The sequence below is a fragment of the Alexandromys fortis genome, unplaced genomic scaffold, assembly GCF_014885135.2.
Source record: "Alexandromys fortis isolate MF-2015 unplaced genomic scaffold, M_Fortis_MF-2015_v1.1 scaffold_71, whole genome shotgun sequence".
NCBI classification, from domain to species: Eukaryota; Metazoa; Chordata; class Mammalia; order Rodentia; family Cricetidae; genus Alexandromys; species Alexandromys fortis.
Genome location: NW_026067954.1, coordinates 2147401 through 2172525, shown reverse-complemented (window position 1 = coordinate 2172525; position 25125 = coordinate 2147401). Strand labels below are relative to the sequence as shown.

General features: G+C 44.4%; 1 protein-coding gene across 1 annotated transcript in view; it reads left to right on the top strand.

Annotated features, from left to right (window-relative positions):
• The first annotated feature begins 902 nt into the window (after positions 1-902).
• The window catches only part of Mapk4 (mitogen-activated protein kinase 4), a 264113-nt gene continuing 239890 nt past the window's right edge, over positions 903-25125 (top strand). Inside the window, exon 1 of the mRNA XM_050151717.1 lies at positions 903-971. The gene's annotated coding sequence lies outside the window, so the exon portion shown is untranslated. The remainder of the gene's footprint in view (positions 972-25125) is intronic.

Here is a 25125-nt window from a genome sequence, read left to right as displayed (position 1 = left end):
ACTGGGGCTAGGGCCAAGAGGGGTAAGTGGTTGTCCTTTTAGGTGAGGGTCTGGTGACCCAGCCCCATGCCTAGGAAGGAGTGGCAGCTGGCCTGATCTTGCAAGGGACTGGTGCAGTAAGCACAGCTGTTCTTATTAGGATGATAACAGCTGTATCACAGCTGGAGAGCCGAGTCCTGCAGCGACTATGCATCCCTGGCAGCCCACTGCAGAGCCCGGGGCCTGGTTTATTCATCTCACCCCCACCACCGGCAGGATGGGTGGGGCCTTCCAGAACTTCTGTTATGAGGTATTAACATTTATGAGATGTTAACCTAAAAGGCAAGGGGGGAGTCACACAAAGTTTGAGTAGAGGACGGCTCAGTGGGTAAAGGTGCTTGCTGCCAAGCCTGAATTGGGACGGCCAGCCTCGGCATTCACAAAGCGGGAGGGGAGAACTGACTCGCACAGGTTGTCCTCTGACCGCACGCGCATGCTCGGCCACACCTGTGTACACACAACTGCGAGCCTAGATGTGGGGGAGAGCCGCGGTCCTGCCTCAAAGTGATGGAGTACTAGACTCTAACTCCCCATAGGAAGCCTTATCCTCTCTGAGGAGTGGATGGGGGTGCGGTGAGGGGAAGTGGCGTGGGGTGGGTGGGCAGGAGGAGAGGAGGGAGTAGGAACTGGGATTGATTGGTATGTAAGATGAGGAAAGATTGTTTTAATAAATAAATATCTCTTAAATTGATTTGCGCCAACAGGAGACTGACCTCCCGGGGAGACATGTGTTCTGTTTACCAGAAACAAGTGCGGTGAGATGACGTCCAGAGGCCGGCTCTTTGATTAAAACAGGAAACAAGAGCAACAACCAGCGCACGTGGCGAACACGGGTCATTGATTGGCCACTGCTCTCGTTATACTCAGGTAAGGGCTTCCACCAAGGTTGTCTTCACGGAGGCGGAACCTGCATGCTGCTATACTAAAGCAGGGTAAGTAAGTAGCTGCTATCCTGCCTGTGTGTCGACGTGACACAAGCTAGAGTCACCAGAGGAAGAGGCCTCCGCTGAGGAAATGCCTTCTTGAGATCCAGCTATGTGGCCTTTTCTCATCTAGTGGTCAGTGGGGGAGGGTCCAGCCCAGGGTGGCTGGTGCTATCCCTGGCCTGGTGGTCCTGGGTTCTATAAGAAGGTGGATTGAGCAAGTCAGTAAGCAGCGCTTCTCCTCCTGCCTCCAGGATCCTGCCCTGGGTGAGTTCCTGTCCTGACTTCCTTTGGAGATAAACAGTAAGGCTGTAGTATGAGCCAAGTGAACACTTTCCTCCCCAATTTGCTTCTTGGTCATGGTACCTATGACGAGGCTCATCAGGGCTTCGCATGAGCAAGCAGCCAGATTCTGAGACACAGATGAGATCAGAGTCTGAGGGTCTACTCAGGAATTGTAAAGGGGACCTTTACGTCTACCCCTAGAGAGGTACCAGGTCTGTCTTCTCTCCTGAGGGAGTGTCAGGCTTGCCTCTTTCCCAGGACGGGTGCCAGTTCCCAGGCCTGACTCAGGGAGACCTAAAACAGTGTGGCTCACTTCCAAACTTAACAGAAGAAGCCGGTCACAGGGCTTGGTCTTTCCCAGTTGTTGGGAGGGTTTGGCCACCAGGTGTACCCTTCCCAGCGAGAGAGCAGATGGAGCCGGCAGATAAACTCCACTTGAGAGTCTGTTTTCTAATCTCCCTGGGAACAGGCGCTGTGGCTGAGTGCCCGCTATCTCTCTCTGTTTTGTGGGGCCCCAGCCAGACTACGTGTTTGTCACTTTGTGTTTTCTCCACATCTTCCCTGCTTACTTCTCTTTCCTTCCCCAGAGAAAGTGTCTGCCTTCCTTCTGCATACCACACACCATGACGAGGCTTTAGGCCCTGGCCCTGTATTTCTGCATCAGTGTCTCTCAAATAGGTTTTTTTACTTAATTTCTTTACCTTTCTCCCTCCTACGAAAAACAGTGGGTTTGTGCCTTTGTTTACAGTCTCTGCAGCAGTCTGCACAGCAGAGGGCGCTGGGTATTTACTGACTATACAGTAACTAAACCAGTTCATAGGCTTGGAGGCAAATGATCTCACCTTTTTGTGCCTCTGTTTCCTGCTATTTGTTGAAATGGATGCACAAAAGTTTCTTAAGGACCCTCTACTTTGAATATTGTGTTATGATATTTCTACTTTCCTTTACTTGATGCATTTGTAAAATTAAAGAATATTCCAATTAGATCATGAAAATATTTTTAAAATCTCATCTTTTAAGCAAAGAATCTAAATTATTGTTTCAAGAAATACTGACATTCTAACTTGTCATTCAGCTATAGCAAGGTTTCGTTGGCTAAGGGCCCTTCTGCGATGTCTGTAGTTTTCTAATTTATCTTGCTTATTATTTTTGAAGATTATGGTCTCACTATGTAGCCTGGCTAACCAGAACTCACTTTATTATCAGGCTGGCCCTGAGCATGTAATGACCTGTCTACTTCTTGAGAGTGCTGGGGTCAAGGGTGCAGTCATGATGCCTGGCTACAATGAAGCCTTTTGAGATTGACATTTTCCACTCAACTACAACTCTGCAGATCACTGGGCTGCTATTGTGCTGGTTGACACTAAGTTTAAACCGACTGTGCTTAAGAGATCTATAGAACAAAGTGCCTCTAACCTGTCAGCACCACTTGCCCAAGGACAGACAACTTCCAGGAATGCTGAGGGCTGTTCTTGTAATTGCCTGGTCTTGTACAATTTTAAAGAAACTTGTTCGGGTGAGATGGCTAGCCTTGTGTTTTCACTTCTTTCACTTCCGTACGCAAGCTTGCTTGCCTCTAAGTGTACAAAGGAAGGGGGTACGCAGCTTTGTGAGCCCTGCCTTTCTACTCCCCCACCAGTGTAACTTGGTGCTACACCTTGGGAATCTTGGATCTCAGGTGTAGATCTGGCACTTATCTGAATAAAACCTTTGTTTGAAATTTATTCATCATCAGACTGGTGCACCTCGGAATGACCCCAGACCCATAACATTGTATACATCTGTGGGCTTTTTCTTTTCATTGATGACTAGTCTTGCATCATACCACCTGTGTCCCCAGTCATTCATCATGCCCTCTAGGAAAGTAAATCTTGATGTCCGGTTTGTATCTATTATGAATTAAGCTCCATTCAAGTTCAGGTTTTGCATGGACATAAACCTTCACGTAACCGGCCATGCAGTTCTCAGGAGAGCTGTTCTTGAGTACTGTCATAGTTGTATGTCGTTTTGTTTGTTGGTTTTTAAATTGCCAAATTACGTCTGTAATGATTTCAGACACAATAAGGTTCCAGGTTCCAGGGGCCATGCCATGTGCAGACAAGCCCTCAGGCAGAAGTGCCCAAGGGCCCCAGGGATGTTAAACGCACGTGTGGATTATATCATCATCCACGTATGACTCAGCTAAGCCCTTGGACACATGTGTGAGCCCTGTCATCTGCATATGATGTAGCCACCTCAACCCCCCCAGCTAGGCAGCTTTTAAAAGCTGGACATGCCATCATCCCCTCTCCACCCCTGCACACTGACTTCCGCAGGCCTGTTCATGCCTCTAATAAACTCCTAAGCAGGTTTATTGCATGTTCTGTGTTTCCTTCTCACTCATGCCAGGTAATTTCAACTTCCCATAGCTTTATTTTAAATTTCCTGTTGAGTTATAAACTATATGTTTGGTTAGGTTAAGTTTTTATTTTCCTTTTCTTGAAATATTTTAAACTTTCTTTTTGATTTTAAACTTCATTTGTGTGTGTATACATATATGAGAGAGAGAGAGAGAGAGAGAGAGAGAGAGAGAGAGACAGAGAGAGAGAGGAAAGTGCAGGGCAGGTGCATGTCCTATTCTGTGCATGTGGATGTGTGGATGTAGGGAACAACTTTGGGAGTCAGTTCTCCCCTTTTTCCCCCTTTCCTTTCTGGGGGTCAAATTCAGATTGTCAGGCCTGCTTGGAAGCAATTCACTGAGCCATCTTTCCAGCCCTCTTTGATTTTTTTTTTTTTTACACATGTGTTATTTAGAAGCAAGTTATTTAGTCTCCAAATGTTTTGAGATTTATAGATATCATTCTGTTGTTGATTTTCTGCTTAATACCTTGTTGATCCAAGAGTATACTTTGGTTTCTGCTTTATATTTATCAGCATATGATTTATGACCCTGGTTATGGTCTCTTGGTTAGCAGTCCATGTGTGCTTGAGAAGAATTTGTATTCTGAAAAAAAAAAAAAAAAGCCGGGCGGTGGTGGCGCACGCCTTTAATCCCAGCACTTGGGAGGCAGAGGCAGGCAGATCTCTGTGAGTTCGAGACCAGCCTGGTCTACAGAGCTAGTTCCAGGACAGGCTCCAAAGCCACAGAGAAACCCTGTCTCGAAAAACCAAAAAAAAAAAAAAAAAAAAAAAAAAAAAGAATTTGTATTCTGCTGTTGTTAGATGATGTATCCTGTAAATGCCAATTGATTAATGGTGTTGTTCAGCTCAACTCTGTCCACACTGAGTTTTCTCCATCTGTTGATTACTGACTGAGTGCTGTTGGCTACCATATGCGTGTGCTCATTTGTTTCTGAAGATCATTTTTTTTTGCCTCATGTGTCTGTATCTTCTGTCATGAGGCATATACACCTTAAAGATTTTTGAGTCTTCTTGGAGAACTGACACTTTTATCCCTAATGCCTCCTTGATAATTTTGCTTGTTCTGAAGTTTACTTTGTTTAAATGTCATTTAATTATTTCAGCTTACTTATTCTTTATTGAGAAACACCAGTGATATTGGCAGACTGCAAGGGCAATTCACCTTTCCCAGAATACAAAGGCATTTTTTTTCAAGCCTGCTCATACTCAAGATTAGCAGTTTTATAAATCAAATTTGAGAACCTGATTACATATTTTACAATTTGCTCATTTAGGGAGCATCACAGCAGTTAAAGCAGAGGGTGAGGTTGGCAGGAATAAAGGGACAGATGTGCCTGGGACTGAGCTGTAGTCAACAGCAGCGCGTTTCCCGACTTTGGTGTGATCCCTCCAGCTCTCTTTCCTGATTAGTGTTCGCAAGGTATATATGATGCTTTGGCTCCTTCCTCTTAGTCTGTTTGTCTTCATTTAAGAAATGGGTTCCTATGACCCACACATGTGACCAAGCAAAAGATTAGAAGGTATGAAGATCAAGGCTGGTAAAATACTGCAATAAACTGTCAACACATTCCCTGATAATGGTGGCAACTTCATCAGCCCTCAGTCAGTAATTGACAATACACAGCAGAAGAATCAATGTGACGGGGTTGCACTGAGCGGCACTGCCAATCAACTGGATTTAGCTGTCACTTACCGAATACCCCATTCAACAACAACAGCATACAAATTCTTCTCACACGCACATGGAATACTAACCAAGAGACTGCTGTGGGACAACGGTCTGTACCCTGTCACTTATATTTTAAATAAATGCTGATTGGCCAGTAGCAAGGCAGGAAGTATAGGTGGGGTGACCAAGCAGGAAGTAGAGGCAGGGCAACGAGAATTCTGGGAAGAGGGAAGTGCATTCTGCAGTCGTGACCCAGGCACAAAGGAAGAAAGATGTGACTGCCTTGCTGAAAAAGGTACCAAGTCACGTGGCCAACATAGCCAAGAATTATGGGCTAATATAAGTTAGAAGAATTAGTTAATGAGAAGAACCTGAGATACTGGGCCAGTCAGTTTATAACTAATGTAGACCTTTGTGCTAATGTAAGTTAGAAGAATTAGTTAATGAGAAGAACCTGAGATACTGGGCCAGTCAGTTTATAACTAATGTAGACCTTTGTGTGATTTCTTTGAGACTTAATGACTGTGGGAACTGGGCAGGACAGAAACCTCAGTCAACAAGACACCATATCCAGGGCCACAGATCATACCTTAACAAATATAAAACACAGACTATATTTTTTGTTATTATCATCCAGTAATATTGGACATATAAATATCTAAGAAATTCTAGGACATTAAATCCTAGGATATAAAGAGAACAAGCCTAAGAATCTATGGTGTAGAACAGGAACTTAAGTAAATACTAAAAGCAAAGGGAATTTATTCAATGAAATTACAGCAGAAAAATCCTCAAATCTAAAAAATGAGTAAATATTCAAATACAAGTGGTAGTAAAACCCCTAATAGATGCAACCAGAGAAGAAGGTCTTCACAAAATAGTCAAGATATTAAGAGCACACATATATAGGAATATATATATGTATATATGTGTGTATACATGTACATGCATGTATGCATGTAACAACTAATGAGAAGAGGAGCATCAACTCATCCCATGCAGTAAGGCTAAGCCTCCACAGATAAAGGAAATGCTGGAAGTTCTGATGAGAGTAATGGGGCAGGAAGAGCAGTGCAAACAGCACTTCTCATTTCTATGACTAAAGCAAATCACACACAAAGTGGTGCTTACAGTCAGCACAAGCAAACGCAGTGCAGTGAAAGGCTGGTCCTAGTGTTATGTCATGTGTAGTGATATTTCATTTGTATTTTGATAAGTAAAGCTTGCCTTAAGGTCAGAAATGCAAAACAGCCAGCCACTGGCTCTTACCTCTACTTCAGTCCAAAGTGGCGATCTTGCTTCCAGGAATCCTCAGAATGAGATTGACTGAGAGCTATCTCCTCCCATCTTATATTATTGTGTGGTAAGAGTCAGTGGCTGGCTGTTTTTCTTTTCTGACCTTCAGGCAAGCTTTATATCACTACAGTCATGTGAAAGAGCCAAGAATATTCCAGATATTCTGTCTCTCCTGCAGAGATAGTATGGACATGAAGGACATTCCCTTCATGTCCTTGTTTCCAAGTGCATACGCTTTTCATAGTTTCTGCAATTCTTTCTAGAGAGATACCTTATGGGAGGAACATTTTGTTAAACTCTCTGTCCCATTCATAGTTCACAGTAAGCTCACAGCTTTCTTACATGGGCTCCCACAAAAGAGGCCATGAATTTGAAAGAGAGCAAGGAGGGGTATATGAGAGGGCGTGGAAGGAGGAAAGGGAAAGGAAAATGATGTAATTATATTATAATATGGGAAAAGGGTAATAAAAACTTTTTATACACACACACAAACTGTAAAGGAAAAATGCTGAGTCATTTAAAAAGACAAACACATCAGAGTAACGTCAGAGCTCTTACTAACAACCTACAAAGCTTGTGAACATGGACTGATGTAATTCAACACTGAGGAAACGACTGCCAGCTAGGAGTGCCATATTCAGTAAATCTATTTCTAAAAACTGACAGAAATAAGGACATTTTAAGACAAGTACAAATTCAGGTAGTTCATGACCACCAAGCCAGCACTTCAGAGACGTTTAAAGGGATGCTACAAACTTGAGTCTGGACCACACTCTTCCAGTACACCTGAGGCCCGAGCCCAGGGAAAGTCAAACCTCAAGACATTAGATGGCAAGAAGCAATAAAGAACAGGGACAGAAATAAATGAAATGGAGATTTAAAAAATAATTAATAGAAAATCATAGAGCTGGTTTTTCAAATATGTACTATTGACAAAGTCTTGGTCAAATGAAGAAAAATAAAGAGAAAGGAAGAAAGAACAAAAGAAAAAAAGAAAAACAGACCTAGATTAATAAAATTAAAGATGCAAAGAGGAAGGTCACTACAGATTTCAATGAAATAGAATCATTAGGGGTTAATTTGGAAACATATCCCCCAAACTAGAAAGTCTGGAAGAAATTAATAATTTATTTTTCTTTCTTCTTTCCTCCTTTTCTTTCTGTCTGAGTATTGATTTGGAGTCTTCTCCCCTTGTGGCTCCTTCTTCTCCAGGGAAGAAGCCACTGGGGCTTACCAGTTTTGTCTTCATTTATTTATTTTTTGAGAATACCAGACCTTTATAGTTAAGACCTTTGTTTCCAGCCATTATTGTTACAGGAAGACCACTCAGACACGGTTTATAACCAACTGGAAGTCTTTATTCCAGTCAGCTGGGATTTGAGACCCAAGTGTAGCACCAAGCGTTTAGAGTAAGAGGCTTTCAAAGGCAAAAACCCACATGTTGTTATTTCACTCAGAAGCTTCAGGGGAAGGCTCTGCACAAGCAAGTGGTTTAACAGAAGCTAAGATAAGTAGTTAACTGGAGGGGGAGGTTTGCACAAGCCGGCAGATTAATGGAAGCCAAGGTACGTTAACTGGGCCATCTTGACCTCAGGTTCCCTGAATAGAATTGGGTAATTTTCCACAAGGCTCTTCATCAAAGATACCAAATTCTAGTCAAACCTAAAATGTCCTAAGCAAGAATACAAGATGGAGGGACCTCTGCACTGTCTTGCCCTGTCACGATTATAACCATCACCCCAAAAGTCTGATACCTCAAACCAATAATCTTGGCTTTTCTGCTAGAGTTTTAGTTGACAGGCATACAGATTAGGGACTGCCTTGAGGTAAAACTTGTGTAAACATTCATTTTAGCCACTGCAAATCCCTTCTGTTAAGTGGCATGCCCCTTTCCCATTCTGTCTACTGTTGGTGACTTTACAGGATCTTCAAAAAGTTCATTTTAAGCTCCTCTGAAGCCTGAACTTAGGAAGCCATGTCTTGACATTTCAGATGTGAGCAGCAGTGTAGACACTGTTATGTATCTCCCTTGGTTGCTGGTAGATGCGGTGTCGTTTGCCTGATGGAACCATTAGTATTTTCCTACTGAGAGTGGACAGAAAACTGAGCCATCATCTTCTATTTTAAACATTTGTATTTGATTTAGAATTTTATACAAACAGGCAAAAATTTGCCTATACTTCATTCTGGCCCATTCCCCCAGGTTAGGAAAATATTCGGAGACACATGCTGCTTCTCTCTGCCTCAGTTCCCAGCGGTGACAGCCAAGGTAGGAACTCTGCCCTCTGTCTCTTCTGTGGTCTTCTGTAATAACAAAGCAGGTGCTGGCATCAGTAAGCTAGAAAGAAGTGACTCACTTTTGGTAATCATTCCCCCGTGAGACACCATCATAAGTCATAACAATCACGTGCCCCTGCGTTGGAACGCCCAAGCCTCTGCTGTTGCATGTGGGCAGGGCACAGCAGTGGGTGGCTCTCTCCTATTCTGAGGTCTCCTGGAGGTGGGGTTGGAGTCAGAGTTATACAGTCACAGCACCTGTGCCATTTCTGAGTGCAAGTGGGCTTCTAGCACGGGGGCGGGGGGAGTGATTTGCTCTTTCTGCCCCCTTGATCTGCTCTGAGTCAGAGGGCCTCCTGACATTAGCCCAGCTACATGCACACAGCGTAATTGCCATGGTTCTCAGTCTGCATTGTCCTTTTCAGATTGCTAAGCAGCAGTGTTCTATGCCTGAAGGCTAGGGATCCATGTGTCAGGTGGGATTTATTCTGCATACGCCACTGCGAGAGAAGCACAATGATAAAAAGCAGTCCCGTTTTTAAAATGTTTGTTTACACAGTGCAAAGACTGGGCTCTTGAGAATGTGGAGATGTAATATCTAAGCTCGCCAGGGGTAAACCTTGTGCTGTGTTGATTTGGCCTCTAGATGGCTGGTGATGCTCTCAGATGGTAAGGTGTCCATATCCTACTGGAAAGAATCCTGTGGTTTATTGTGAGGATGGAAAAATGACTGTCCCCACTTCCCTAGTTCCCATTTTCTCTTCCTTATCTGGTTACACTTCCTGATTGGGCCATTTCTGGACCACATTTTCTATCTATTCATTGAATTGTCCTCTGTCAATCACTCTCCTGTTCTGTCCATCACTCTCCCTCTCTGTCCATCACTCTCCCTCTCTCTATGACTCTCCCTCTGTCCATCACTTGCCCTCTGTCCATCAGTCGCTCCCTCTGTCCTTCACAAAGTCCAGCCCTAGCAGCAGCCTCCACTGGCTCCACGTGGTCTCTTCTCTACTCTCTGCTGAATTGAAAACCACAGCAACAACTCTTATACAGTTGCTTTCCTTTTTCCTTTTCTGCCCTGATGGGGAAGACAAACCCACTCATCCACTTGACAGATGTTTAGTCTAAGCACTGTATCATAGGAACTGTGGATAACTGATACTCAGAAACACGAGTGTTGCATGTGACTGTTCTGAGATACATCATACCTAACCCAGCACAAATGTCAATGTGATAAGTGCTTTGATGTGGACCAGGTGGATACTAGAAGGATGTGTAGAAACAACGAACATAAACAGGTGAGAACCAGCTAAGGCTTCTGGGAGACATCAAAGTCTGAGGGTACTTCTAAGGAAAGAGGGTTCAAGTGGGAGGAGTTGCCTTCATCACTCCTGTGACTGACAGCTGCCTACTCCCACCCTCCTCACTTGGGAGAATATCATACGGAATGCAAAGTGAGCAATAAGCTAATTGAAGAAATATGAATCTTCCCTAACTTAAAATGTAATAAATTATTTACATGGTTTCTGTTAACGAAGAGTCCATTTCACCCATGGAAATGCACTCCCAGAAGGATTGTATACACCAATTATGATGCCTTATACATAGCAATAGATAACTCAGGAACAGCCAATTACACGTGCACAACCCTAAAGCTGGTCCCTACTAAGAAGGGGTACACCTTTCTCTCTCCGTGTGTGTGTGTGTGTGTGTGTGTGTGTGTGTGTGTGAGATGTAGGTCATGAAACTATAAGAGGAGCACGAGACGGGAGGAGGGTGACCACAGAAGGAAGCAGAGCAAGAGAGGGTGACAGAGTGCCTGTCTCTGAGAGGAAAAGGGAGGACTATTTGCAGGGAGGAAGGGAGCTTGTAAGAGGGGAAGGGTGAATGGCGGAGCGCAGAGAAGAGAGAGGAGAAATAAAGTGAAGTATAATTATCTGTGTGTGTTTGTGTGTGTGTGTATGTGAGTCCGAAAACACTGTAATGAAATCTACTACTTTGTATGCTAACCTTAAAAATAAAAATCAAATCACCCAGAGCAACAAGAACCACACACACACACACACACTGCTTATGAAAGGAATCTTATGTAATACCACTGGCCCTTAAAATGTAATAGACGATAAACACCTCCCCATCCAGTCAGGCTCTCCTACCATACATCACAACAGCCGTGCTCTCACAGGACACATTCACCAAATGAGTTCCTGTTGTCGAGCACTCTGGGAACTTACAGACGTCTGTGATCTTAGTCTTAGAAAGGACTAGAAGCTGTCTGTGCAGCACCTTTCTAGCTTTTGAATTTTGTGCCTGGTGATTCTTTTTTCAATAGAAGTCTCGCCATATAATATCGCGCCCTATAATATCGGCTGGCCTTGGACTCAAATCCTCATGCTCCAGTCTTCTGTGTGATTGGGTCATGGCCAGTGCCATGCCCAGACCTCCCTAGTTCCTTCTTAAGTTAAATGTGAGACCCGGTCATCACACTTCCTTTAGATAATAAAATAAAAGAGGTTTTCTTATACATTTTAAAGAAATTCAACTGTGAAAGCAGAGGAAAGCATTATGAATTTTCAATGTACACCTCTTTTTTTGAAAGTATTTAATTTTATTTTAATTAATTTATTTAAAAAAACTATCTTTTCTCATTTTACATACCAATCCCAGTTCCCACTCCCTCCCCTCCTCCTGCTCCCTCCACCTTCCCTGCCCCCCATCCACTCCTCAGCGATGGTAAGGCTTCCCATGGGGCGTCAACAAAGTCTAGCACATTGCTTTGAGGCAGGACCAAGGCCCTCCCTATGATATCTAGGCTGAGCAAGGGGTCCCTTCAAAGAGAATGGGTTCCAAAAAGTCAGTGCACGTAGTAGGGATAAATCCTGGTCTCACTGCCAGTGGCTCCACAGTCTGCCCCAGCCATGCAACTGTCACCCACATTCAGAGGGACCAGTTTGGTCCTATGCTGGTTCCCCCGCTGTCAGGCTGGAGTTGGTGGGCTCCCATTAGCTCAAGTCAGCTGTGTCAGAGGGTGTCCCCATCATCCTCAATGTACACTTGTATGATGACATTCTCATTTGATGGTATTTCTTTACCAAAACACAATGTTAATATTAACATATTAATTAATTGTTTAATTTCATTTAAAATGTTTTCTTAATCTTTTTTCACCTTTAAAAACATAATAGTTTAATTAAAGGAAGTGGCCTTTATGATTTATACAGAGGCCAGTTTAGGACCGGTGGCTGTACAGAGCTCTCTCTGCCTCATAGCAAGACAGCCATTCCCTCAGAGCCAGGCTGTTGCTGACCACAGTCAACCCCAACTGTAATTGTTCTAAAGTACAGCGACGCCACAGCACTCCCTGGCTGCTCCTGCAGACCTCTCCCCACACATCATGGCAGCCCGGAGGATGCCTCTGCACAGAAGGTCGCTGTTTACCGCCCTGCCCTCTAGCGGTCCCACACTGACTTACACGTACTCCTTACTCCCTCTTCCTGGCTTGCCCTATTTCTGTCATTGCCACCCCGCACAAACATTCTGGTGGCCCACAGGGAAACTTCGTTTCTCTTCTGCCATTTCTCTTGATGTGTGAACTCTGTAGAGGAAGTGATGGTGTCTGCACAGAGTCATTTGCTGGTAGTACCTGGAGATGGCCTTGCTCCAGTGTCCACTTGCCACTGCCTTAGGGGTAACTGGAGGTCCTTCCAGACATTTCTCTCTACACTGGGACCCTTTAAGGGCTGAAGTTTGGGGACAACCAGCAATTCCCAGTCTGAAGGCTTCCTGTTTTTGCGGACAGCTCCCTTGGGATGAGAAACCTTCCCTTTTTACAGATTTTCAGTGGGCCAGCTCTCCTCCCCAGCTCAGTGCTGTTGTCCTGTATGGCAATTTTCAGTCACTTTTCTTAGGAAACCTTCTACCTTAGGTTTATTTAAGGCATTTTTAAACTACATTCTTGACAGATTGCTAGTAACCATTAGAGGTAATGTGAACAGGATTATTTGTGGCTTCGTGATTCCTATTCTAGTTTAGAACATCATAAGAAATCAATCTAAACTTATTGCATGGAATAGGTTTGTTACCATAGAATACGGACATGTTTAAAAACATGTCAACCCTTGAAATTTGATATGTATCTGTGTGTATGTAGGTCATAGGGCTCAATTCTCTGAAGGTATTAATGTGTGGGAGCAAGAAATGACTCTACTTCCTTATTTATTTATTTGTTATGTATACAATATTCTGTCAGTGTGCATACCTGCAGCCCAGAAGAGGGCACCAGACCCTATTACAGATGGTTGTGAGCCACCATGTGGTTGCTGGGAATTGAACTCAGGACCTTTGGAAGAGCAGGCAATGCTCTTAACCTCTGAGCCATCTCTCCAGCCCCTCTATTTCCATCTTGACTCATGGACAAAGTTTAAGTTTGCCAAGGCCAAAACAGGATGTTCGACCACAGGCATGGGTACTAGATGTCTTGCTCCTCAAGATCAAATATCAGGATGTTTGCCTAAGAGCGTGGTTACTAGATGTTTTGAGAATTAAGGCTGCAATTATGCTTGTTCCTTCCTTGTATCACAGGAAGGAAGTCTAACGCCCTCCCTTTTTTTTTTTTATACCCTTTGGGTATAAAATGGCTAAAGAAATAAACTCGAGGCCGCTGCAGTGCTCACTACAGCCCTCCCGACTCTATCTTCTGTCTTTGTCTCTCTCTTTTCTCACGCCTCACTCCTTTCCAAGCACGTTCGACAGGGCGGCTGGTCCTGTCATTAATGGAGTTCTTGAAGGCCCAGGTTCAACCACGGAGAACAAGTTATAAAGGGTTTACCTCATGTATGTGTCTGGCTCCCTTTCTGACTCTCTGCCATAAAGAGATGTGACCAGGGGACTTTCTCCAGAACAAAATCTTGTTCTAACTATCAGAATCCTCAGCCAAATAAACTCTGCTTTTATCAGCTTCAAGCTTTATTGTAGCAACACAAGAAGTCCTCCTAAACTCAAATTAGCCATCATTTAGGTTTTCTTCTCAGTGTTTGTTTCTTTTATCTTGGTCAACTATTTATAATAATATTACTGACAACATGAACTTGTGCGCCTCAGAGAACTCACAGGCGATTAATATAAGTTTGTTGATCCTTTAAAATTTTAAAGAACTCCCATGAATATCTTTTTTTTTTTTTTTTTTTTTTTTTGGCTTTCTAGATACGGGATTGTTTTTGGGTTTTAGACGTGTTCTTTCCGATCTCTTGGATATCTTTTTTTTTTTTTTTTTTTTTTTTTTTGGTTTTTCGAGACAGGGTTTCTCTGTGGCTTTGGAGCCTGTCCTGGGACTAGCTCTGTAGACCAGGCTGGTCTCGAACTCACATAAAGGCGTGCGCCACCATCGCCCGGCTTCCCATGAATATCTTGTTGATGTTCATCTGGTATGGAATTTCTTAATCTCTACTACGTTAATAATTGAAATGATTTATATTACTGATGTGGGATGCTCTTCTTTAGGCTGTGAATATGTTTTATTACCATTGGTTAATAAAGAAGCTGATTTGGTCAATAGCCAGGGAGAATAAAGTCAGGCAGGAAATCCAAACAGAGATACAGGGAGAAAAAGGTAAGAGTCAAGGAGATGCCATCAGATGCTAGAGAAGCAAATGTGAGGTAAGGTAAGGTCATGGTCACATGACCATATATAGATTAGTAGAAATGATTAAGATGCAAAAGCTAGTTAGTAAAAAGCCTGAGCCATCAGTCAAACAGTTTGTAATTAATATTAAACCTCAGAATAGGTATTGGAGACTGGAGGGCGGGAGAGAAACCTCCAGTTACATATTACCTTGAAGGTATTAGTAGCTCTTCCTTGTTATCACAGAAGTTTATCAGGAGGCTGCATGCAAAGATAAAACTAACTGTCCTAGCTAGGGTGAGCATTGCTGTTGTGAAACACTATGACCAAAACAACTTGAGAAGGAGAGGGTTTATTTGATGTATACTTCCACATCCCTGTTCATCATTACAATGCAGGACAGGAATTCTAACAGGGCAGGAGCCTGGAGGCAGGAGCTGATGCAGAGCCCATGGAGGGGTATTGTTTACTGGCTTGCTTCCCATGACTTCCTCAGCCTTCTTTCTTACAGAACCCAAGACCACCAGCCCAGGGATGGCACCACCTGCCGTGGGCTGGGCCCTCCTCATCAATCACTAATCAGGAAAATGCCCTGCAGGCTTGCCTACAGACTAGTTTTATGGAGGCATTTTCTCAATCCCTTCTCTCAAATGACTCTAGCTTGTGTCAAATTGACATAAAACTGTCTAACACATTAACTCTGAAGAAAAAGCTAAGCCTATCTTAGTTCCGTTTGGGTCTACAGTTGTTCTTGCCAGACTTAACAGTACTGTTTGGGTAGTGAAGCCAGCTGGGAGCACATCCGCTCCCCATGGGCCCTCTGCTGTCTTCTTGCTTCCTTCCCAAGGACTCCTCACTCTGCCTCTCACATCTTATCATGCTGAGTGACATGTATGAGTCTGGAATTTAGCTTGGAGGCTGCTTTCATGTCCTGAAAGCTGGGATGGTCACCAGTGATCTAAGGTGTAGCGTACCGCGCCATCTGCGCTCTATGTGCTACCGTATAGTGCGTGAACTGGGCAAGGGGCTGGAGATTGAAACACACAAAGACTCAGACAGAGACACGAGTCATTCTTGATGCCAGAATGCCCCAAGAATGCCCACTTTATTGTGTTCAGGGGCAGCTTATATAGGGATAGCCACGCCCCAGCCAAACCTACCAGAAATCACTCCCCTGCCATCAGGAACTCCCGAGGGTCTCGTGCTCAGAGCAGCTGCAGGCTGTTTCAGAGCAGAGGAAAACAAGTTGTATATAAGAAATTTAAGATCTGGGGGTTCACTGCTTCCAACACTAAGGTTGCAGAAGACACCTTGCTGGAACTTACTGCACTGTTGTCAGTGCTCCAAAAATGCCACAGGCCAGAGAGCAGGTGTCAGAGGACCCGTTGGAGGGGATGAATAAGAGGCAAGATCATGTTGTCTTAGTTAACGTGACTTTTGCTGTGAAGAGACACAATGACTGCATCAACTCTTCTAAAGGAAAACATTGAGTGTCATGGCTTACAGTTTCAGAGGTTTAGTCCATTATCATCATGGTGGGGCATGGCAGCATGCAGGCAGACATGACCCTGGAGCTGAGAGTCCTCCATCTTGACTGCCAGGCAACAGTAACTGAATTGAGATACGGGGCGTGGCTTGAACATACATGAAACCTGAAAGCCCGCCTTCACAGTGACACACTTCCTCCAACAAAACTACCTACTCTAAGAAAGCCACATCTCCTAATAATTCCACTCTCTTTGGGGGCCATTTTCTTTTAAACCACATTCCACTCCTTGGCCCCCCAAAACTTGGAGCCATATCATAATGCAAAAATGCATTCAGTCCACCTTCGAGAGTCCCCATAGTCTTATAACAAGTCTTGAACTTATTTAAAAGTCTAAAGTTCAAAGTCTCTTCTGAAATTCAATCTCCTGTAAAATCAAAATTAAAAAACAGATCACATATAATGGCACAGGATATACATGACCATTCCAGAACATAGGGGAGAGAACATAGCAAGGAAATACTAAACCAAAGAAGACCAAAAAACAGCTGGGCAAACTCCAAACTCTGTATCTGCACGTCTGATGTCAAAACACTCTTCGGATCTCCAACTTCTTTCAGCTTTGTTGAGTTCAACAGACTTTTTTCTCTTGAGCTGGTTCCACTCCCTGTTAGCAGCTCTCCTGAGTGGGTATCCCATGGCTCTGGCATCTCCAACATTTTGCAATCTCCAAGGCAATCCAGGCTTCACCTTCACAACCTCACACAATGGCCCCTCTGGGCCTCTATTCAGGGACACCTTGATACGTGCCCGGCCTTAGTGATTTTCCTTAGTTGCGGAGTCAAATTCCACATCTTTCTTCTTTCCTTAACTTCAAAAGCAAAACCATGTGACCGAAGTTGCCAACTTCTGCTGTTTCCTACAACATTGCCCCCTTGCTCAGTTACATCTTCATGAACTTTCTGTTTTTTTTTTTTTTTTTTTTTTTTTATGATTACCTTCACTGCCTAAGCTTGGCGGTCTTTATACTTGCTCCATTGAGCATGAACTCAAATTCAGAGTTCTGCTAGTTTCTGCCTTCTAAGTCCTGGGATTAAAGATTGTACCACCACAACTGGCTCTAAGTTTTTCCTTACTTCCTTTTCACAAGTTGGAAACTTAGTTGGGTGGGATTTTGCCCTAAAATTAGCACTCCCTTTATTCCATGTTTTAATCTGTTTATCTCCTTGACAGGACTTAGTTCCATTCCACTTTTTGGTTATCCTTTTTCTCAGAATTTATATTTTGTAATTTACCCTGCTCAGCTTGCTCCTTTTCATTAGAAATCTTCACTAGAGTTACTACTAATAACCACATGAAGAGTCTCTACTAGGCTGTTTTGAGATTACCTCTGCCAATGGAATTAATCCAAAACTTTTCACTTTAGCCTCAGGCAGACTCTTCAGACAAGAGCAAAAGGCAGATACATTCTTCACCAAAATATTGTAAGAATGATCTCATGGTCACATACTAATATTCTTTTCCACTGAAACCTCTTGAACCAGGCACCCAAAGTTCAAATCAAACTCAACTCACATTCAAATCACACCACATGTCTTCCATGCTTTTACTAGGATGGCCTATTAAGCAACACTTAAAGTGGTCAACTGCTTTTCTAACCCACAGTCCCAAGGTCCATATTCCCTCAAACAAAAGCCTGGTCAAGCCCATCACAGCAATACCCCACTCCCGGTACCAACTTCTGTCTTAGAGTTTTTATTTCTGTGCATGGGTACTATGGCAACTTTTAGTGAGACCTGTCCAACACTGGTCTCATCTAAATGGGGTGGGATGTTTCTAGGTTCCAGCTTATGTCTACCCTTGGAGAAGGCAGGCCAGTGACAAAGAAACCCCACACCTAAATGTCTATGTCAAGGCACCCAGTGTTCAAATGTAATCAATCACTTAATTTTCCTCCAGTCTTCACATTCTTCATTCATGTTTCTGTGGGTTGAAAGTCCAGCCACCTGCTGACCGTTGCGCTTACTGTCTAGTTGTGCTGAAAGCCTTGCCTGGTGTCCCGTTTTAACAGTCAAAATAACCCTCTGAGATGTTAGCCTTCCACTACAGAGAGGAAAGGCAGAGGGGTGGGACATCAGTTCCCTGAGGTCATATGACTTGTAAGGCTGAGAGCTGGGATCTGAATCCAGCCATTACTAACTCCAAAACCCATGTCTTTAATGAACTTACTGTACACTAAATGGAATGTAAGATTCACCCCACTAAGAAACATACACTGGATTTTAAAACACATCTAAAGCCAATCCCACCTTCATTATAGTGTGGTTTGGGGTGGGGATGTTAGGGGGGGGGCAGGTAGAAATAGAAAACACATGCCAATGTCAGTTAGCAGTAACCTAAGATGCAGAATGGAGACTGATGGTTTGAGACAGTATGGCTGGGGAAGACCCTGCTAGGGAGAAAGGCGTCATCTGACTGAGAAGATATGGAGGAAAGTCACATGAGATACTAGGATGACATGGGGCACATGGAGGGGAAGGGGAACTGCAAAGGTCTTTAGATATGGGACACTTGGGTGAGCGTGCATCAAAGCCAGAGAATGCTGGGGCCTGGAGGCCTTGGCAGGGACAATGAATTTGATTCCAAGTGTGATGGAAAACCTTTTAAGGGCTTTTGGCAAAAGAATTAACATATCAAGAAGAGCCAATAATAAAATATCCTCTTCCCTCTGACTCCCACTTCTAGCTTTACCTTGCAGAACATTCTCTGGATATGTGTGTTCCTCCATGTGGCCCCTTTCAGCTTTGTTAACCACCAATGCTGTGTGCTAAAAGTGACCTGCTCTCTTGCCCCCTTTGCTGTCTGTGGCTGCTGGACTGGCAGTGCCCAGTCATTCCTCATCTGTCACCTGCAGAACTGCCATTCATCCTGTGTTTTGCCCAGATGCCAAGGATCAATTGGACGCTTTTCTGAAATTTCTGGGTCACAGTTAGAATATTCTTTGCTCTTAGCTTCTGCATAATAATTTTTGTGTTAAACCTGAATTCCCTGCTCATCTTTCCAGTTATAAAAATTTCATAGTACAACAATATATGAAAACAGAAAACAAATTACCCATAATTCTATCCCAGGACTGTCACCCATAAGCAAACATGCTGTCCTACTAGGTTCTAATCTGATTATTATCTGCACATCATATGTGTTGTTCTATAGATTTTTTTCTTTTTAATAACATTATTCCATAAGTGGTTTTTCTGGTTCTGGAAGATGGCCCAGCAGCTGAAGATGATTGCCACCAAACCTGGTGACCTTGATTTGATCCCTGGGCCCACAGGTGGAAAGAAAGAAGCAGCTCCGGCAAGCTGCCTCCGACCTCTGTGTGTGAGCCATGCCATGTGTGCAATGCACAGCCATACAATAAGTAATAAAGTATTTAGAAATTTTTTTATTATAGAAAAATTCTAACATAAAAATATCAGAAAGCTGTGTAATGAATTCCTGTGACCCCATCACCAACCCAATTTTCATTGTCACCTCCTACCAGCCTCCAATCAAGATTATTTTAAGGCAAATTTCTGATGTGTTATTTCAGCCATAAAGTTTTTCTCTATGTTTATCTGAAACCATAGTTCTGAACTGGGGATAGATCTCTGCCAGGAAGTTACAGCAATGTCTGGAGATATTTTTGGTTGCTAGGACTATGAGGGGGAAGGTGTTACTGGCATCTAGAAGGCAGAGACCAGAGATGTCACTAAGCTTCCTATGATGTACAAGACAACCCCCAAGAAAGAGTGCTCTAACCCAAAATATTGCTGATGCTGAGGTTGCGAAAGACTGCTTTAAAAGACAAAGTTTCTATTAAAAACTTTACTTTGGTATTATGTACATGCAGAAAGCTCACAGACCAGACGTGAACAGTATCTGTCTGTGCACTAACCACACAATCTGGACAAGATACAGCATGCTGTCCCACCCAGAAGCCCTTCTGATGGCTCCTCCCAGTCCCCCTCAGCAGACAGGTGCTTTGAAGTCTGCACGCTCCAGAGGAATGAGTAGCCCTTGTCCATCTCCTAGATTATCAGTGAGGTGTAGTGATAATTCATTTGTATTTTAATAAAAAAAAAAACCTTGCCTGAGGATCAGAGAGTAAAACAGCCACCCTGGTCAGTCTTACAGACCAGGCGGTGGTGACACACACCTTTATTCCCAGTAGCCACACTAGTTTACTATAGAAACCAGGCAGTAGTGGTGCACGCCTTTAATCCTATCACTAGAGAGGATTATAAAATGGGAGGAGACAGTTCTCAGGCTTAGTCTCACTCTGAGGATTCCTGGAGGCAGGATCGCCATTTCAGACTGAGGTAGAGGTAAGAACCAGTGACTGTTTTTGTTTTGTTTTGTTTTGTTTTTGATATTTTGACCTTCAGGTCAAACCCCAATATCTGTCTCTGGGTTTTTATTAGTTGTGCTACACTGAGGTGTTGGGATATCCTCTGGCAATGGTGTTTTCCATGCCTACAGTAAGCCATGTTAGATGGTTATGCTGATGTGATTTATGTAAGAGTTTTGGGGGGCTTCTAGAAGGCACTGGAGATTGGGGGCCTCAGAGAGTCAGCCATACCTCTGTATTCAAATACCACAGACATCTTGGACACTAAGGCTTGGGGGAGTTTGCGTGGATGAGTTTGCCACACAGGAAATAAGCCCCCTCCTTCCTGACAACCCCAGTGACAAAATACAATGGAAACTTTGCCTGGTTTTGCAAGGACTCTGCCTTGTGCATACATCCCCTGCTGGTGTCTGTCTGTGCCTGTGACCCCGAATGCAATGGCTTTGTTGCAGTGTAAGGCAGGTGAGTCACTGGACCCAAGAGAAGCTTTGGGGATCCTAAAACCCTTCTACTTTTAAGACCTCTGTTTTGACAACTACTGCTCACCCTACTGGAATGATTTCCTCTCTCCTCTACCAAACTAATGCCTACCAAGTCATTCAGGTGAGGTAAATCCAATCAATCTATGTCCCCAGCCACGGAAACATTAATTTGTCATGCAAATCCTTTTTCCTTGGTCTTATGTTCTAACACAGAGGTTCTCCACCTTTGTAATGCTGTGACCCTTAAGTACAGTTCCTCACGTTGTGGTGACCCCAACCATAAAGGTATTTCATTGCTATTTCATGGTTGTAATTTTGCTCCTATTGAGAAAAATATCTGATATGCAGAATATCTGATATGAGACTCCTGTGGGGCTCACGGTCCACAGGTTGAGAACCATTGCTCTAATATATTAGAGTTTTTGTCATAAACACACACACACACAGCCTTACACCCTTTCTGCTGTTTTCTGTTTTCCATTGTCTTACCAACTCAGATCACGCCACCATTATGTTGAGTTAGAGCCACAGATTCTACTGTATCTAAAATTAATAAATTACCGACTAAGAAAAATGTGGAAATCTCTGGTTGGCGCCATAAAAGTAGAGCCATAAAGAGATTCGCATCCCAAGAAACAGAATGCCTCTGGCCCAAAGCAGCCCATCACCAAGTATACAACCTCTGCTCAAGGACAGAGGACACTCAAGTGGCACTCTCATTTATTGTTTGTGACAGTATATCTCTCTAGATCCCTGGCTGACCTGGAGCTCATGATCCTCCTGCCTCAGACTCTAAAGGGTTGAGAGTACACTTTTCATCCCCCCCCCCCCCCCCCCCCCCCCCCAAAGGGGGGGGGGAACCCTTTTTCCCCCCCCCCCCCCCCCCCCCCGCCAAGCCATTCTTCTGACTAGTGTCTGTGTTCCCCAACAGTCTAAGTCTAGCTCAGTGGGAAAGACTCTAGTTTGCCAGTGGAGCCAGTGTACCCTCCTATGTGAGAATGTTCCCCACTCCCCCACCTCCATCCCCCAGAGAGAGCCAAGGGCCAAGTGTTCTGGTGAACTACACTGGTCAAACGGCAGGCTTCTGGTCCCAGTTCAGCAGTCCTGGTCCTTCAGATAAATACTGCCAATGATAACAGAACAAACTTGAGGTGTCCAAACCCCACCAGGATGGCTTGGCTCTGTTAACCACTCCTGGACATGAGGTTCTTGATGTTTCCAGATAGAGAACACGGATGGGTCTATGATAGGCTTATCTGTAATCAGACTTTCCTTTGGGCCTCCAGCTCCCCTAAAGAACGACAGAGACTTATTATTAATTATGAAAGCTTGGTCTTAGCTTAGCCTTGTCCCACTAGCTCTAATAGCTTAAATTAACCCATTTTTAAAAATCTATATTCTACCACATGGCTTTTACCTCTCTCTCACATTCAATGTGTCCAACTCGTTCCATGTCTGCATGGGGTCTACTGTAAGCCTCTTCCTTTCTCTGCCTGGAAGTCCCGCCAATCTCTCCTGCTTACCTATTGGCTGCTCAGCTTCTTATTCCACCAGTCACAGCAAACCTCTTCGCACCGCGTGCAAATATCCCACAACGCTTCTCTCAGGGCCGTTTGAACTTTCTTTATTGCATAAATGACTTCCTTTTGTTAGGCTGCCCTCCTACACTGACAGGAAGAATAATTTACAGACTGTTACGAGTCTGGGTTTTGTGACAGAAAAATGGGCGACTGCTCCGATTCTGTGGATTCTCTGCAGCCGCTCACCACCACGAGCCAGCTGGATTCTGGGGGATTCTGGGCTGAACATTTTTGCAATTTAATTAAGATGAGTTACATAAAGTACCATTTGGCCTGGTCTGCTTTCTTACAAAGGTACAGAGACTTTCTGCCTCTTCGCCTTCAAAATGGAAAGCAGAAAGGAGCAGATTTAAATTTAAAAAAAATAAATTAAACTTTTACTAGTTGGAATAACAAAAGATCAAGTGGATGGACAGATTTTGGACATTAACACTCCCGAAGGGAAAGTTGCCCCCCTGATATCTTTACTGCGGCCTCCTGTTCAGCGGGGCCAAGGTGACCAAGCAGTTAAGTAAGGCCCTGACACTTAAACAGCGTGCAGGTGCTGGATTCAGAGGAACAGTGGCTTTCAGGAGGTGCCTTCGGGCTGTTGGAACACTGCCATGGCAACCTCTGCAGGGAAGAGTGCGTGGTCAGCGGGGCTGCGCCAGCATCCAAGTTCACGCGGTGTGAGCTCGTCCTTCTGTATGTCTCGCGTGGGTCACCCTTGCTTGTAAAGCCTCACATTCCCCGATGTGTGCAGTCGCATATCGTTACATCAACCATCCCCAAGCAAAGTGCGAATTGGTACTTTGGGCAAGAACAAGGAGTAAAACTGAACACATTTATCAGCGAGGGGGACAGGAAAGACTGCATACAAGCCCACGCTACACAAGCGAAGCTAAGAACTAAACGGCGCCGTAGGAGCTCCAGAGCCCCACAGGCATGCGATTTATGGGGCGGTATCCGGATCAGTAATAGCTCCTGTGGGACTGGAACGTCAAGAGAATTGGAGTCTGTCCTCAGGTAGAACAAAATTGAGAGGTCTTTTCAGCTTGGTAGTTTCGTTTCGGTTGCGGAAGATTCAAAGTGACTAAATTTATTCACAATTTAGTGGCTTCATTTTGTACCATCAACTATGTTCTCGGAATCTTTAAAATATCCCTGCCCAGTTTAGCTGAAAATCAGGGAAGGGAGTCCAGGGAAAGAGAGCGCAGACGATGAAGAAGTTCGAGAAATGTCTGGGGCACGCTTCTCTCTGCCAGAGGTTTAGACACTGGCATTCAAGGAAGCGAGAAGGAAATATTCTCAGGTAAGATGGAGGGAGAGCATGTGCGAAGGCCCTGGGGGCAGAGTTGCCCTGGAATTTTAAGCAGAGAAAGAAAGAGGGCACTGTGCTGAGCATAAAAGACTGGAGGGTGCTTAGGCCTAAGAAGGACAAATTAACTCCTCCTGCCGAGGCTCAAGGATCTAACAGGCAGAAAGACTGTGTAGTGGATAGCTTCAGTGAAACAGTGTTTCCTAGACAAAACAGGGCAGGTGCACATCTATGCGTAGTGACTGTGACGGCATCCACGAGACCCTCACAGGCTCACTCCAGACAGTCTCAGCATGACGCCAGGAAAGGCAGCTGTGAGATCCCACCGCGAGCTGAGGAATTATTGGCATTTAGTAGCTGTCTGAGGAGGCAGAGGCAGAGGTTTTCTCTAAGGGCACAACCCCTGGCAGGTTGACTACACTTCAGGGCAGACCCTGTTCCCGAGCGTGGATGGGAAATACAAACTGGACTAGAGGAAAGAAAGAAAGAAAAAAGATGAGAAGTTAGGTGGGTGGGGAGGGTGGGTGTGGGAAGAGTTGGAGGAAGGGTGAATAGGACCCGAATGCATTGTAGGGAACTGCCAGCAAATTAATGAAAATATTTCAAAGCTCTGATCCCTGGGGACCAAGTCCAGTAGTGACATGCAGGTTAATCCTGTCTAGCTTGTGCCTAGTTGATGCCGACTGATCTGTGACGTGTGGATGCTGGACACTGAGCATACAACAGCCACCGGAAAAGACTTAAAAGCTTATTTGTTCTATTGATCAAGAAAGTAAGTGGACTGGCCGTCAATTTCAGTTCTAAAGCGCTCGGGATCAAGGACCAGAGCCAGGTTCCCTGCAGGTCAACCATTCTGTTACTGTGGCCTCATGTTCTATTCAGTAAACAGCCCACCTTACCTCTGGGAATGAAAGGCTGAGTCCAGGTTTTATCCAAGCTGGAATCCTAGGCCTGTCACTGACACTGGGAATCTCATTTGCATTTTGGTTTCTCTCCTCTGAACCTCAACCAGCAGAGAATGCCCCCCCTCCTTTTTGTGCTGGGACCCCTGGAATTGGAGTTACAGACAGTTGTAAACTGCATGTGGGTGCTGCGAGTTGAACCCAGGTCCTCCAGAAGAGCAATCAGTGCTCTTAACCACTGAGCCATCTCTCCAGCCCCAAAGGCAGTACTTTTATTAATAGTGTCTTTGGGATTTGTGTGTGCATAGGCAACAGCTAAGTGGGAGGTTCATGGTGAAAGTACCCCAAGCCCCACCCCAGCACCAGCCCCGCCCCCATCCCCACCCAAGTCCCTCCCCAGCCCCAACCCAACCCTACCTCAGCCCCACCCTCACTCTTAGCCCTGCTCCATCTGCAGCCCCAACCCCACCCCCAGCCTC